At 36.9% G+C, this 13,207-nt stretch overlaps 1 pseudogene; it reads right to left on the reverse strand.

Annotated features, from left to right (window-relative positions):
- Positions 1-1,414: 1,414 nt before the first annotated feature.
- On the reverse strand, positions 1,415-7,702 carry LOC113694199 (protein NRT1/ PTR FAMILY 4.5-like; annotated as a pseudogene).
- Positions 7,703-13,207: the final 5,505 nt, after the last annotated feature.

The raw sequence follows: 13,207 nt of genomic DNA on the forward strand, positions 1-13,207 counted from the left end.
ACAACCGACTCACAGTTAATCATGCATTGAGTCTAGACACGAGATGACCAAATTCAAAAACCAATTACATTTAACCAATCAAATAAGCTTGATTTCAATTATGTCAACACTCATTTAGTGATTTGGTTGGGAGAACTGCCTTTTCTGCCTCAAATGTACTACTATATATTTGGAGTAGGAACAAGAAGCAATTTCAAGAAATGGTCCTGCCTCCTGAATTGGTGAATTATCAGATACGACTTAGAGACCTTAGAGAAAATACTATTTGAGTGGAGAAACCTAGCAGCAAATTCATTCAGCAACCGCTTGTTAGCTTCTGAACCAGAGCTGCCAGGTTCTATGTTTGGAGCTATATATGTTTCTGTTTGTAATGTATTCTGTCTTGTACACAGTTTTCTTTCCTTTGTATAGGTTGTAAATTGTAACCCTCAAGTATTCTTGCTTGAAGATCAGTAAAATTATGAGAGTTTACAAACCATGCTTTGAACCATGCTCTGAACAAATTAAGTTCATTCGATAGACCATTGTGGATGAAACCATGCTTTAATTTATGGTTCTGTCAAGTGTCAAGAACTGATCATTTATGGATAATCAGGTCAATTGGCTAGCTGTTCTAACTTGAATGGTGGATGAAAGTTAAATGCCCTGGAGTTGGTTTTGTACGATTCTGTGCTCCTTTTTCTTTACAAATCAAAGTCTACCAAGTACGTGAAATGTCCTACAATCTTATCATCAATTACAATTCATTCCTTTGCCCCAAAAAAGAAAAAAAAAAAAAGGGCAAATTATACTTTACCCCCTTATAGTTTAGTATTTTATTACATAACCTCCTTATGGTTTCAAAAGCTATACATAACCCCTTTATGGTTTGGATTAAAATGTCAAAGTGACAGAATTTGCAATCTATAACGGAGTCAACTAAAATATAAAAAATACCCTTATGTAAAGTTAAAAATTATTTATTAATCACAGAGGGGTCATGTATATATATTGAAAATCGTAAGGAGGTTATATAGTAAAACACTAAACTATAGAGAGTTATATGGTAAAATATAAAACTATACGGGGTTAGAGTGTCATGCATATTATGTTTATATATTTTGGTCACTTAAGTCATTTTAGTTTTTAAATAAAGGTAATTTCGACATTTTTATAGGTTCTATTACGGATGATCATTTCCGTCACTTTGATCCAACTTATGAGGGGGCTATATAAAATTTTTAAAACTACCAGAGGGTTATGTAAAAATTAGCTTTACCATAGGGGAGTAAAGTATAATTTGCCCAAAAAATATGTGACTCGTTTGAAATATTACTTTTAATGTAAAAATAAGTCATCAACAATAAAAGTATGTAAGAAGCAATTTCTCACAGTTCAATTGAGGGCCATATGTACTCCACATGTAATATTCCTGTTTCAATTTTCCACTGCATAAATGGTTGATTCATTGACGGCCTGGAATTCTTTAGCATCGGATTTATACTTATGCCATGAAGTCCAGTACAGATAGTTAACAAAGTTCAAAAAACTTAAGATGGCTAAGAACCAGTAAAACAGCTCCAACTTATTGTGGTTCAAATCTGGTGCCTCTAACCATCCCTTGTTTGCTTGGAGTAACTTTCTTGGCAATGGCAATTACTAAGTTGACGACCACAGTACTCAAGAAGTATCCAAATGAGAGTGATAAAGTTGCCGAAGAAGTTGCCAGAGATCTCATCCATTTTGGAGCCTCTCTGTAAAAGAATTCCGCCAGTCCAACCAAAGCAAATATGTCGCCAACTCCGAAGATTGCATACTGGAAAGAAAGCCAGAAAGGACTGATTGGCTTCAGTGGATCCTTCAATGCTTGATGCCTTCTCTTTACCTCAATGAGTCCTGCAATACCCATTGAGATGGACGAGAGCACAAGACCGATGCCTACGCGTTGAAGCTGAGTGATGCCTGTTGGATGACCGGTAAATTTTCTAGCTAGCGGGACGAATAAAAACTCGTAGATTGGGAGAAGAATAGCCATGAAAACCAAGGGAATCACTGGAATTGAAGCTGATGGGAACTTTAGAGATCCAATGCGAGTATTCATGGAGTATCCTTGAAGAACTGAATATGTCTGCAACTGTGCCGAGCATGTATTCATTGTAACTGTGCTAAGAAGTATTGGAAGCATCCTGATGAGAATTTTGAATTCTTCAACTTGTGTTACTGTGCATACTTTCCAGGGTTCTGGAGTCTCCCCTTCTTGAACTGTAGCAGCTTTGTTTAGGAACCTGTTAAATAGTTGGAATTATCAAGAACGTAATCTAAGACAAGTTATTTCTAGACTTTCCCTTGTTGCAATACCAAATTGATTTCTCTTTCCGAGTCATATCAATCTGATATGCAGAGATGGTGCAGGAAATATTTCAACCATCATATCTAATGCAATTGAAAGACTTGTAATGGTTGTACTACCTGAATTGGCTAGTGTGTCCAATTGCATCTCTGTCATCTGTCTCATATAACTCTTTGGGGTTTACGGGTATCGATAAATTTCTGTTTCGGGTTGCAGCCATGGTTCGCCATCTCGGCCAAGTCTGATACAACTCGGCCGAATCATAATCAGAACGGAAGGGATCCCCGAATCGTGGATAATTTCATATCCGCAGTGACTTGTTCTGACTCAGTCGAAATTGGCCGATTCGAATCTGTAATGTATGGAATAGGCCAAAATATCCAAGTCCACTTAGAGTCGACTCGAATATTTTTTCAAATTGTGTCTTTTTTGGTATTTTCTATTTTTAATAATTTTTTTCAAATTTTTTTCAAAGTTTTATATTCTATAATGTGCGTATCACCTGATATCCAACCGATATGCTGCAACCGTGACCCGCAACTGCGAACCATGGTTGCAGCAACTATAACCTGGAATACACGAACATAAAGGATCAGAACATGTGACAAGGTAAATAAACTATTAAGGGCTTAAATGGAAAAGAAACTCTAGAGAAAAACCTGAGATGTCTTGACAAGAGGGCTGGTGTTTTGTGCTGCCAAGCGGTAGAAAGGTTTTCCAAGTGCAAGAACCACAAAACCAATAGAAGCAGCAATCAAATTTATCAAAAATGCCCAGTGCCAGGCTTTATTCAAGGCTACCAAAATCACAGCAGTAACTCCGATTACTGATCCAATAGTTATACTAAACTGATGCAAGTGCCTTTGCTTCCTTTGGATCTTTCTGATCAAATTGATCAGCGCCAAGTGCGGTAATTGATCCTTTGACTCCACCAGCACCTACAGCCAAAAGGAATATGGTACAATAGAACATGACAGCTTCATCATCCTTCAGACAGCTTGATTTATAGCAAGGATCAGGCTGCAACTTAGCTGAATATGCTTGGACAAAAAGCAAAAGATAACCCTGTAGGACAATTAGACATTACATCAGTGAAGAGGAGGAAATGTGGGAAGAAAATTAAGCTGGAATGAGTTCATGTTCAAGTGTATATTACCAGTACTTCCAGGATGCCAAATGATAAGCATGTGTAGAGTCTATTGAAGTAAGTGTCTGATATGAAGCCTCCAAATACTGTGAGCAAGAAAGTTGATCCCATGAAATTTGTCAGGGTGTTGGTAGAAGCGGTCAGATCAAATTGCATCACAAAGTGGAAGTAGAGGGCTAATGATGCCACGTTCGCCACGAATCCAATGTTGTCAAGAGTTGAGAAAACTAACACAGGAAATAGAAACCATTACAACTATTTTCACATATTTACCTACATGTCTAAATTGGAGAAGCAAATTTTGATTTTCTCAGATCAAAATTGTAACATTTCATCTTTATCAGGAAAATTGACAGATTTCACTGCCACATTGGCCATAAAGATACAAATAAGACGCTTACCATATATAAACATGGAAGCTCTGAATCCGCCTTTTTGCTTTGTGGATGAACTCACTGAGCTGTGAACTTCCTCTGCATCCTGCAATATTGAGGGAGGAAAAGATCGATATTAAAGAGTGGTATTGAACTAAAAAAGCAAGAGTTTAGAATTCGTAATCTTACTTTGTTCACTCAGCAGCCATACCATCTTTCAAGTGCTACTGTACTTTTCACTTGTCAATGAAACTGGAAGAATACAAATGTCTCCTGAATTTGCTTCTCAATTAACTGATCTGTACATATGGGAGCCTGCTAGAATTTAGATTTGAGAAGTGCATCAACCTCAACTATTATTTTTAGTTCTTTTCGCTTTCGATCTCTTGCTGCCTTCCTTAATTATTCTTATTGTTCTGTTGATTCCACTTTAGACCAACGAAAAAAGGTACAAGATTCTTGAAACTCAAAACACTATCAAATGAATCATTTCTTAAATGCCAAAAACCAAATAGAAAAAATACTAAGAATTAATATCAAGAAAGTCACGGGAAATTGACATCAGTTAAGCTTCCAAACGTTCAACTAGGCTGCAGTCTGCTTTTTGTCTTATTCTTTCAGTTATTGCATTAAATTTTCAAACTCACTGAATTCAAAGAAAATGAGTTTAGTGAAAGCAACAAAATTTTAATTAATCAAGTACCTATATTTGTTGATGGAATTTAATTCTTTATGCTTAGGTCTGACCAAGAGGAAAAATTCAAAGTAGTAACAAACTTTATTGTCAATAGATGGCCCGGAAAATGGAAAGACATGGGAAAGGATTGACTAAACTTACGAATTATTCTTTATCTTTTTTAAGGGTCTCATTTAATTTCGACTTTACATCCTTAATGTCAATTTAGATGGTTTACATTCTAAACTAATCAAAATTTTCCAAATAGTTGCAATGTCTTTTCATTGTCAATGAAAGTAAACCAAAGAATTTGCTTTCACTCCTTTTTTTTTTTTGAGATTAAAGAATAATGTCCTTTTTCTCGACATCAAAAAGATCAATGTCCTTTTTTCAGCATCAAATAATTGCAATTTGTCAAGAATAATCATTTGTAAGTTATGTTAATTTGGAATGAATCAATAACTTCAGGATGCAAAATATACTGAAGAGAAAAGTTTGAGGTGAAATCTGCCAAGAATAATAACATTGAAATGCGAAATTGGTCCTTTTTAATTCCTCTCCAAGTTAAGATACTCAAACAGAAAAACTCTGACTATAGACGACAAAAATTATATAATTAGTTCATTTGACGTGGAGACAAACTACTAAGAGGTAGATATAGATTTTGGATCTACACTCTTTTGTTCACATAACTAAAGGGTTTTGCTAATAAAGTAAAGAAAAAACAGAAATGATAGAGATGTTGTAATTTGGAAAGTAAATACACTATTCTTAGACACTGGTTTTTCCAAAAATATATCGTTATTCCATCTGTGTATCCCTATATTCCAAGTATTTCTACTCTTGATTTGTAGACAGTTTCACAAATCTTTAAAATTTCAAGAGATATAATATGGACTAATTTTTAAGTTATTCAAAATTTTTTCCTTTTTCTTTCAAACCAAATATGTAACGTTATTTGTCTACGCCACTCTACAACAATTTTTATTAAAAACACATTTTTAAATTGGACCACTACTTATTCATAGTTGTCACTCTCTACCAAGACATTTCCTTTCTTTGTCATATTTGCTATGTAACTAATATTAGGTCGTCCCTTGTGATCCCTCCCAACCACTAAGGTTCGTCATGAAATTGCAACTTGAATGCTTCGAATGCTACAGGTTCTTTATATGATGGTGAATACTGGTTTATGTTAAACAAATTAGATGACAATTTAAAATTTAGAGGAGGGTTTTGTAATTTGTCCTTTCTTCTTTGTGCAAGTAATTGGTCCTTGGATTCAGTCAAAAGAATGATAAAAGGGACAACAAAGACCTGGTATGGGTTTGGAAACTCTTCTCTTTGAGTTGACCAAGTTAAAATTTACACTTCAAAAATCTACAGGCCATCTTTTTTAATGAGAGAATGGTTGAGAAATATAGAGTCCAATTAGTCCTTTTTTATCTGTTGTCTAAGTTAAGATACTCAAATTGTAAAACAGATTAACTCTTAAAATATTCAAGCTAAGATGCTCTAAAAAGAAGAACTCTGAAGGCTAAATTCCACCTTGGACCATTAGACTATAGTTGTCTTCCCACTTTATTTTTTAAATTTCAATTTTGGGCATTTTATCTCCTAAAGTATGAAATACGATCTATGAAATTGTCAAAGCTAATGGAATAGGAGCAAGTGATGCTCAAAATTTAATGACTACAGTGGGATGGATTTCTTACTTTCAGAGGTAAAATGTCTAAATTTGAAATTTAAGGATTAAAGTGAGACAGATTTCATATTTTAGAAGGTAAAGCGTCCAAAATTTATATTTAAAAAATAAAGTGCAAGTGCCTCTATAGTTTAAGGGTCCAACTCTGAAAATAGAGGACAAAAATTGTATTAAAGAATTTGTCTTAGTAGTTCATGTGACATGAAGACAAGCCATTAAAAGAGATATAAATATTTTGGTTATGGACTCCTTTTTTTCATTTAACCAAAGATTTTTGTTAATCAAGCAAAACCTGTAAATTCATGTGCCTTTTGCTTATGAAGAGACAAATAAAAGGTTTGAATATAGTTCTCAAGACCAACTTGCTGAGGAAATTAGTTAACTAGAAAATCACTAGTTCGATTTTCAAGTTCTCCCTCTTCCCTTGGTCATAAAAAAGACATGAATATTAACTCTTTTTTATATCAATTCTCAATTTCTCCCTTTTTCTTTCAAACCAAATATATAGGTGAATTGTCTGGGCAACGAGGCTGTTTTTGGATTACAACTTTTCAAGAATTTTTGAGAAAAAATTACTGTAACACTTTTTAGGATATAATGTATGTGAGATAAAAAAATGTATTCCACGTGGCTTAGAAATGTGTGTCTTAGCGTTGAAAAGGTAGAAAATAAATTGCATTCTGAATATCATTCCAAGTGTAAGGGACTTAAAAAAAAAAAAAAGAATCACTTTGAACAATTTTCTTCTGATAAGACCTACCCAAAAAAATTTTCTTCTGATAAGAATAAGGTGAATATGAGTTTGTCGACTCAACAATGATTGTGATGGCATTGCCGTCTCGAACTTCATGTTTTCTTTTATGCATTATATATATATATATAAGTAGTATCTTCTTCTTATTGAAAGTAACCAACCTCTTATTTTTTTATAGACGTTCTGAATCTATAGTATAGTAATATTGGAAGTTAGTTAAGGATTTTTTTATTTTGGTAGAAAGTTAATAATGTTGACAGTGAAGGAAAGTGTAAATCATATGCTTCTTCTTAAATATTGGTCAAAAGTCTGGCACAAGTAAAAGAAAGATTAAGTTGGCCCAAGTCAAATAATTTCTCCTATGGTGCATAAAATACCAAAAAACAGGCCACAATTTTTCTGAAAGGGGCTGTTTAGCAGCTTTGAAAGATTAAAGCCGTCAGCATGGGACCGAAAAAGGAGACAAAAAAAATTGGTCTTATTAGTTCCTACTGTTACTCCAAATCACATTCTTGCCTACATTTCTTTAAGTAAGCATCTCAATTGTATTATAGGATTATATATATTATTTGTCTTGGGACGTATCTCCTTTCTCATCATCATACCTTCTAGCAATGTGCTGTTTATTTATTTTCTTACAATATTTTTGTAACTACATGTCCAAGTTTCATTATTGCAGAAGTTTGTACGATGGGCTGTTTCAACTTTGATAGCCATAACAGCCTAAATCAAAAGAAAAACAAAGCAACTCAATCAAAGCAAACATAAAAAGGTGTCAACTAATTAGGGAGTCCTGTCATCTTTTGCCCATCTACTTCAAATTTTAAATTGCTACTTCAACAATAAGAAGTATCAAATTCTGACCCTTCAATCCATCTTCACTGTTAAAGCTGATGGATCTAAGGGTGAAATTTGACAGATCTAATGGTGGAAATGGATCGAAAGTGTAAATTTGACACTTTTTATCATCAAAGAGCCATTTTGAGATTTAATATAAATGAGGGACCAAAAGTTGACAATTGAAATAATTTAAGGCTCCTTACGTAATGTTCCAACATAAAAATTGGCTGGCACATTGAAACACAATCATAGGGAACATTTAATCAAAGTCCCATAAAATTCTAAAGTTATCTGCTAGAATAGTAAAAAAAATTAGCAAAATTTAATTTAGCAGAGGAAAGCACTGAGAAGTTCTTCAAAGATAGTTAAGACTCTAGAAATTAGAGATTTTGGATTTAAATCTTCCTGTCCACCTCCTTACTTCTTAAATTCCGCCTCTTTCTTACTAAAACTTTTTTTTTTAAAAGAGTTTTTCACAGATATGGCATGACTACTACAAGCAATGCTAAATATAGCAACAACAAATCCATCATTGAATGTTGAAAATTTCAAAAGGCCAATACACAATTGAAAAATAGAAATACGCATAATAACTAGGGATGACAACGAGGTGCCCATCCAACAGGGAGTAATGGAGTGGCGATCGGGGTAGGGCCGAGTGAGCATTGTAGACAATGGAATTTTAATTAAATTCCAAAAACTACCATTGGTCTATAAAATATTTTTATCCAATCGGATATTGCCATATGGCATGTACACTTGTAAAGTTTGGTTATTAAATAACCAATTATATTCCTCCACGTGTCAAGTTGAGGTGTTCCAAACCAATTCAAATCGCAGGGGTATCTTCACCAACCAAATCATATCATATCACATATCTATTGGATAAATATCTAAGTATTTATTTCTTATTAAAGGGATAATATTTAGAGTTATTTAATCCAAGTATATCTCTTATATACTGCAATGGCCTGGCCAGTAAAATGGCGCCACGTCACTTGTCCCCACAGGCTTGGCCAATCGGGAAATTACCTATCTCTTTATTGATAAATATAAAATGAAGAGATAATATTTGACTGGCACAGTCCTAATATGACTGCACGTCTTGCAAGGCAAGTAAAGTGGTACACAGGTTTTCAACCTCCACCTCTTGCTACAACTATAAATAGAGGTCTCTCAACCAAGTTAAGGGGACACACAGAGATATCAAGAAACATCTCATACACTCAAGTATTGAAGCTTCAAGCTACGAAGGTCTGGGTCTCAAAGCTCCTCAAGTCTTCCGCATATCAAGGCTTGAGCCTTCAAGTATTTTCAAATCCTTCAAATCTTCCATATCAAGATTTGAAGGAGTCGGTGGTTGATCCAAGAACAAGCTGCGAAGCCCTTGGATTGGTGTTCGAGGAGAAGAATCGAAGGAAACTCTCCATAAGTTCGAGAAACTTCCAGAGATTGTACCTACATATTTTTCTAAGTTTATATAGTATATATTTGTCGTGTATTTCTTTTTCTTGTCGTTTTGCAGACTTGAAATTTTATCGCTTACAAATTTTTGGCACGCCCGGTGGGACCATCTCTGCCTTCCATCTCTTCTCCTTGAATATTCAACTACGTCTATCACCAATGGCACCAAAGAGCAACAAAATCGTGATTGCACGTTCCAAGGCTACTGATGCTAAGCCTGTTCAGGAAGCTGCACACAATACCCGCGTTATTGGCCCCGTGACAAGGAGTATGACGAGGGCCTCCACCCAAAGTAGCATGGAACCCTCGGCGCCAACTCCCGTCTTCGGGTCAACATCACAAATGAGCTATTCCTCCACGATGGGGGTCCAAGACGTTTTCACCTCGATCGAGAAGGCTCTTGCCATGCTCGAATTTGGATCCGAACCCAAATTTTATAAGCATGACGATGATTCATCAAGCACTGGATCAGCCTCTTCACATGAAACTCTTCATTCAAGATTTTGTATTGAAGATTCTGCTGCTTCTTCTGCTGCAATGCCTGCCATGATGACAAATACTTTGAGTCTCGAAGAACAAGTTTCGAACATGTCCAAGATGATGGAGACGATGATGAAACACATCAAGGACCAAGATGCTCTTATCGCTCAACTGCTCACCCAAAAGGACCACGCTCCTGAAGGAATCCATATGAATTCTAAGGAGAACCAAGAGCGTGAAAATCTCTCATCTAAAGGTAAAGACAAGGTGAAGGAAGTACACGTGACCGCCGAGGGAACTATCCCCGTAGAACAGTTGAAGGAACTTGTTGAAGGCGTGATCAAAGACAAAAATGGGGGTAGTTCAAGATCGAGTTTTACCTACTCCAAACCTTACACTGCTAGAATTGACAATCTAGCAATGCCTGCTGGATATCAACCGCCTAAGTTTCAACAATTCGATGGGAAAGGCAGTCCAAAACAACATGTGGCCCATTTTGTTGAAACCTGCAATAACGCTGGAACCTATGGTGACCTGCTAGTCAAACAGTTCGTCCGATCCTTGAAGGGCAACGCGTTTGATTGGTACACTGATCTCACTCCGGGGTCCATCGATAGTTGGGAACAGTTGGAACAAGAGTTCTTGAATCGCTTCTACAGCACTAGAAGAACCGTCAGTATGCTGGAGTTGACTAACACTCGTCAATGGAAGGATGAACCTGTGGTCAACTACATTGATAGGTGGAGGAGTCTGAGTCTCAACTGCAAGGACAGGCTGTCTGAACCCTCTGCCATAGAAATGTGCATTCGAGGAATGCATTGGAGCCTAAGTTACATTTTGCAGGGTATACGCCCAAACACATTTGAAGAATTAGCTACTCGTGCTCATGACATGGAGTTAAGCATCACGGCCAATGCAACTGATGGGCTTCCTATCCAAATTCCGCGAGTACAGCCACCTCGGCAAAACAATGAAAGACAAGAAAATAGAAAAGGGGGCAAGCCTCCTTCAAGATTCAATAATAAGGAGTCCATGGCAATAAACACAGCTCCCATGAAAATTGCTACCAAAGTGAGTCGAAAGATCACTGAGAAATTAGATTCCTCCCAGAATAGATCAGTAAGAAGACCCACTTTAAAAGAGATGCAAGAAAGGGAGTACCCTTTCCTTGAGTCCGACTTACAAGGAATGTTTGATGATCTTTTCAAGGAGAAGCTCCTTGAACTTCCCGACATGAAGCGTCCGGAGGAAGCCGGTCAAGTCAATGATCCGAATTATTGCTGTTATCACCGCTTGATTGGTCACCCTCTCACTAAATGCTTTGTCTTTAAGGACAAAATTATGGAATTAGCCCGCCAAGGAAAAATCCTTCTTGAGGAGGATAAAGTATCGGCAAACCAAACAACAATAATGTTTGGATCTGTGTGTTGCCCGATAGAAGTTCTACCCACATCAAGCAGTGCTCTGTCTGTACAAACGGAGTTTGAAAAATCGTCAATTGAAAATGTTATTGAAGATGACAACGAAGGATGGACTTTAGTCACTCGAAAGAGGACTTGCAAGCCAAAAATAAAGAAGTACATCTTTTCGAAAAGCATTCATTCGACAAAGTCGAAAGTGACGATGAAACGACGAAATGCGACAAAGAAACAAAAGGGAGTCGCCACAACACCAATTTCGTCAGATTTTCAGCTTCTTCAAGAGGTTCGACAGCCCGTGACTTTGAGAGAATTTATACCCAAGGGGTATTTAAGTGACGATACTGATAATTTCACTTCTTGTAATGTCGTCAAAGCTGAAAATCCTCAAGTCACACAAATTGGCACTGAATTTGAGAAAAAAACTCAAAGTCGATGAAAAACCACCGGTGGATTGTGTAACGACCATCATTTTTTATGATGACGATTTAACTGTTGAGTTCAAAACCCACAATCGATCTTTGTTTGTTAGTGCATATGTACGAGAACAAAAGATGAATCGGATACTCATTGATGGGGGATCTGCCGTCAATATCATGTCCGTACGTGCTATGAAGGAGTTAGGAATCTCAAGTGATGAACTCTCCCAGAGCCGCCTCATGATCCAAGGATTTAACCAAGGGAGGCAAAGAGCAATTGGCCTCATAAGGCTTGAATTGCTCGTTGGTGAGCTGTCTTCAAGTGCGTTATTTCATATCATTGAAGCCAAAACCTCTTATAACATGCTCTTGGGAAGGCCCTGGATTCACGAGAATGAAATTATACCATCTACTCTGCATCAATGTTTCAAGTATTGTCGAGACGGTATTGTTAAGAAAGTCACTGCGGACGACAAACCGTTCACGGAAGCCGAAACTCACTTTGCCGACGCCAAATTTTATCTTCACAAAGAAGCAAAAAGAAAGGAATCGGTAAGGGAAGAAAGTCAAGATTCCAAAGTACCCATTTTGCGGTATACTCCAAGATCAAAGAGAGAAGAAGGTCAGTCTTCTTTTATCAGAAATGACACATTAAATGTTCCGCTCACCAAGATAGAGCCTGTCAAAATTGAGAAGGTGAGCTTGCAAGGGTTTGTCCGTCCCAAAGAAGAACCGGCAGTGGAACATTACTCGCTACCAACTAATCGGACTCAAGAAGGTTTTGATCCAAACGCCTATAGACTTCTTGCTAAGGCGGGTTATAACCCAAATGAGAAGAATACATTGGGCAAACTCCCTCCTGAAGTGACTGGCGAGAAGACTCACGGATTGACACCTACGCAGAAAATGTTGAAAGAAAAGGGCTATAATGTTGAAAGTTCATCGATGGGTCTTGGTTATCAACCGTCCTCTCCTGTTCGTATAATGATCAAAAGAGCGAGTTGTAATTATGTGAACGAAGAAATGGAGGTCACAAGCCGAAAGAGATCTGTGTTCGATAGGTTGGGAAATAAGTCAAAGCGTACTTCTGTGTTTGACAGACTTGGCCCGCAGCCGAAAAATTTGAAGTCACCTGTCTATGAAAGATTAGGCAGTAAAAAGCAAGAGTACCAGGTTGCCAAGGAAGAAAGTCTTACTCCAATAAAGAAGAACAGACCAAGAAAACGAGTCTCCAATTTCTTCGTGCACTATGCAGACTTATTCAATGTAAGAATTGAAACCATTTTTGAAGAACAGAGTCAAGAAAGTACGGCTTCCTGTCACCATATTACGATCAGTGATCCCGAAGAAGAAGAAGAAGATGCAGATGACGCTCCCCCTGAACTTGAACAAGGGGTAAAAAATACGGTCGATGAGCTAAAAGAGATTAACCTTGGCACAAGCGACGATCCTCGCCCAATTTACATAAACTCTTGTATGACTCCTGAAAAAGAAAAAGAGTATGTTGATTTGCTGCTCGAGTTCAGGGACGTTTTTGCCTGGAATTACTCAGAAATGCCTGGTTTGGATCCAAGGGTCGCCGTTCATAATTTGTCTGTCAA

The sequence above is a fragment of the Coffea arabica genome, chromosome 1e (genome assembly GCF_036785885.1).
Source record: "Coffea arabica cultivar ET-39 chromosome 1e, Coffea Arabica ET-39 HiFi, whole genome shotgun sequence".
Lineage (NCBI taxonomy): Eukaryota > Viridiplantae > Streptophyta > Magnoliopsida > Gentianales > Rubiaceae > Coffea > Coffea arabica.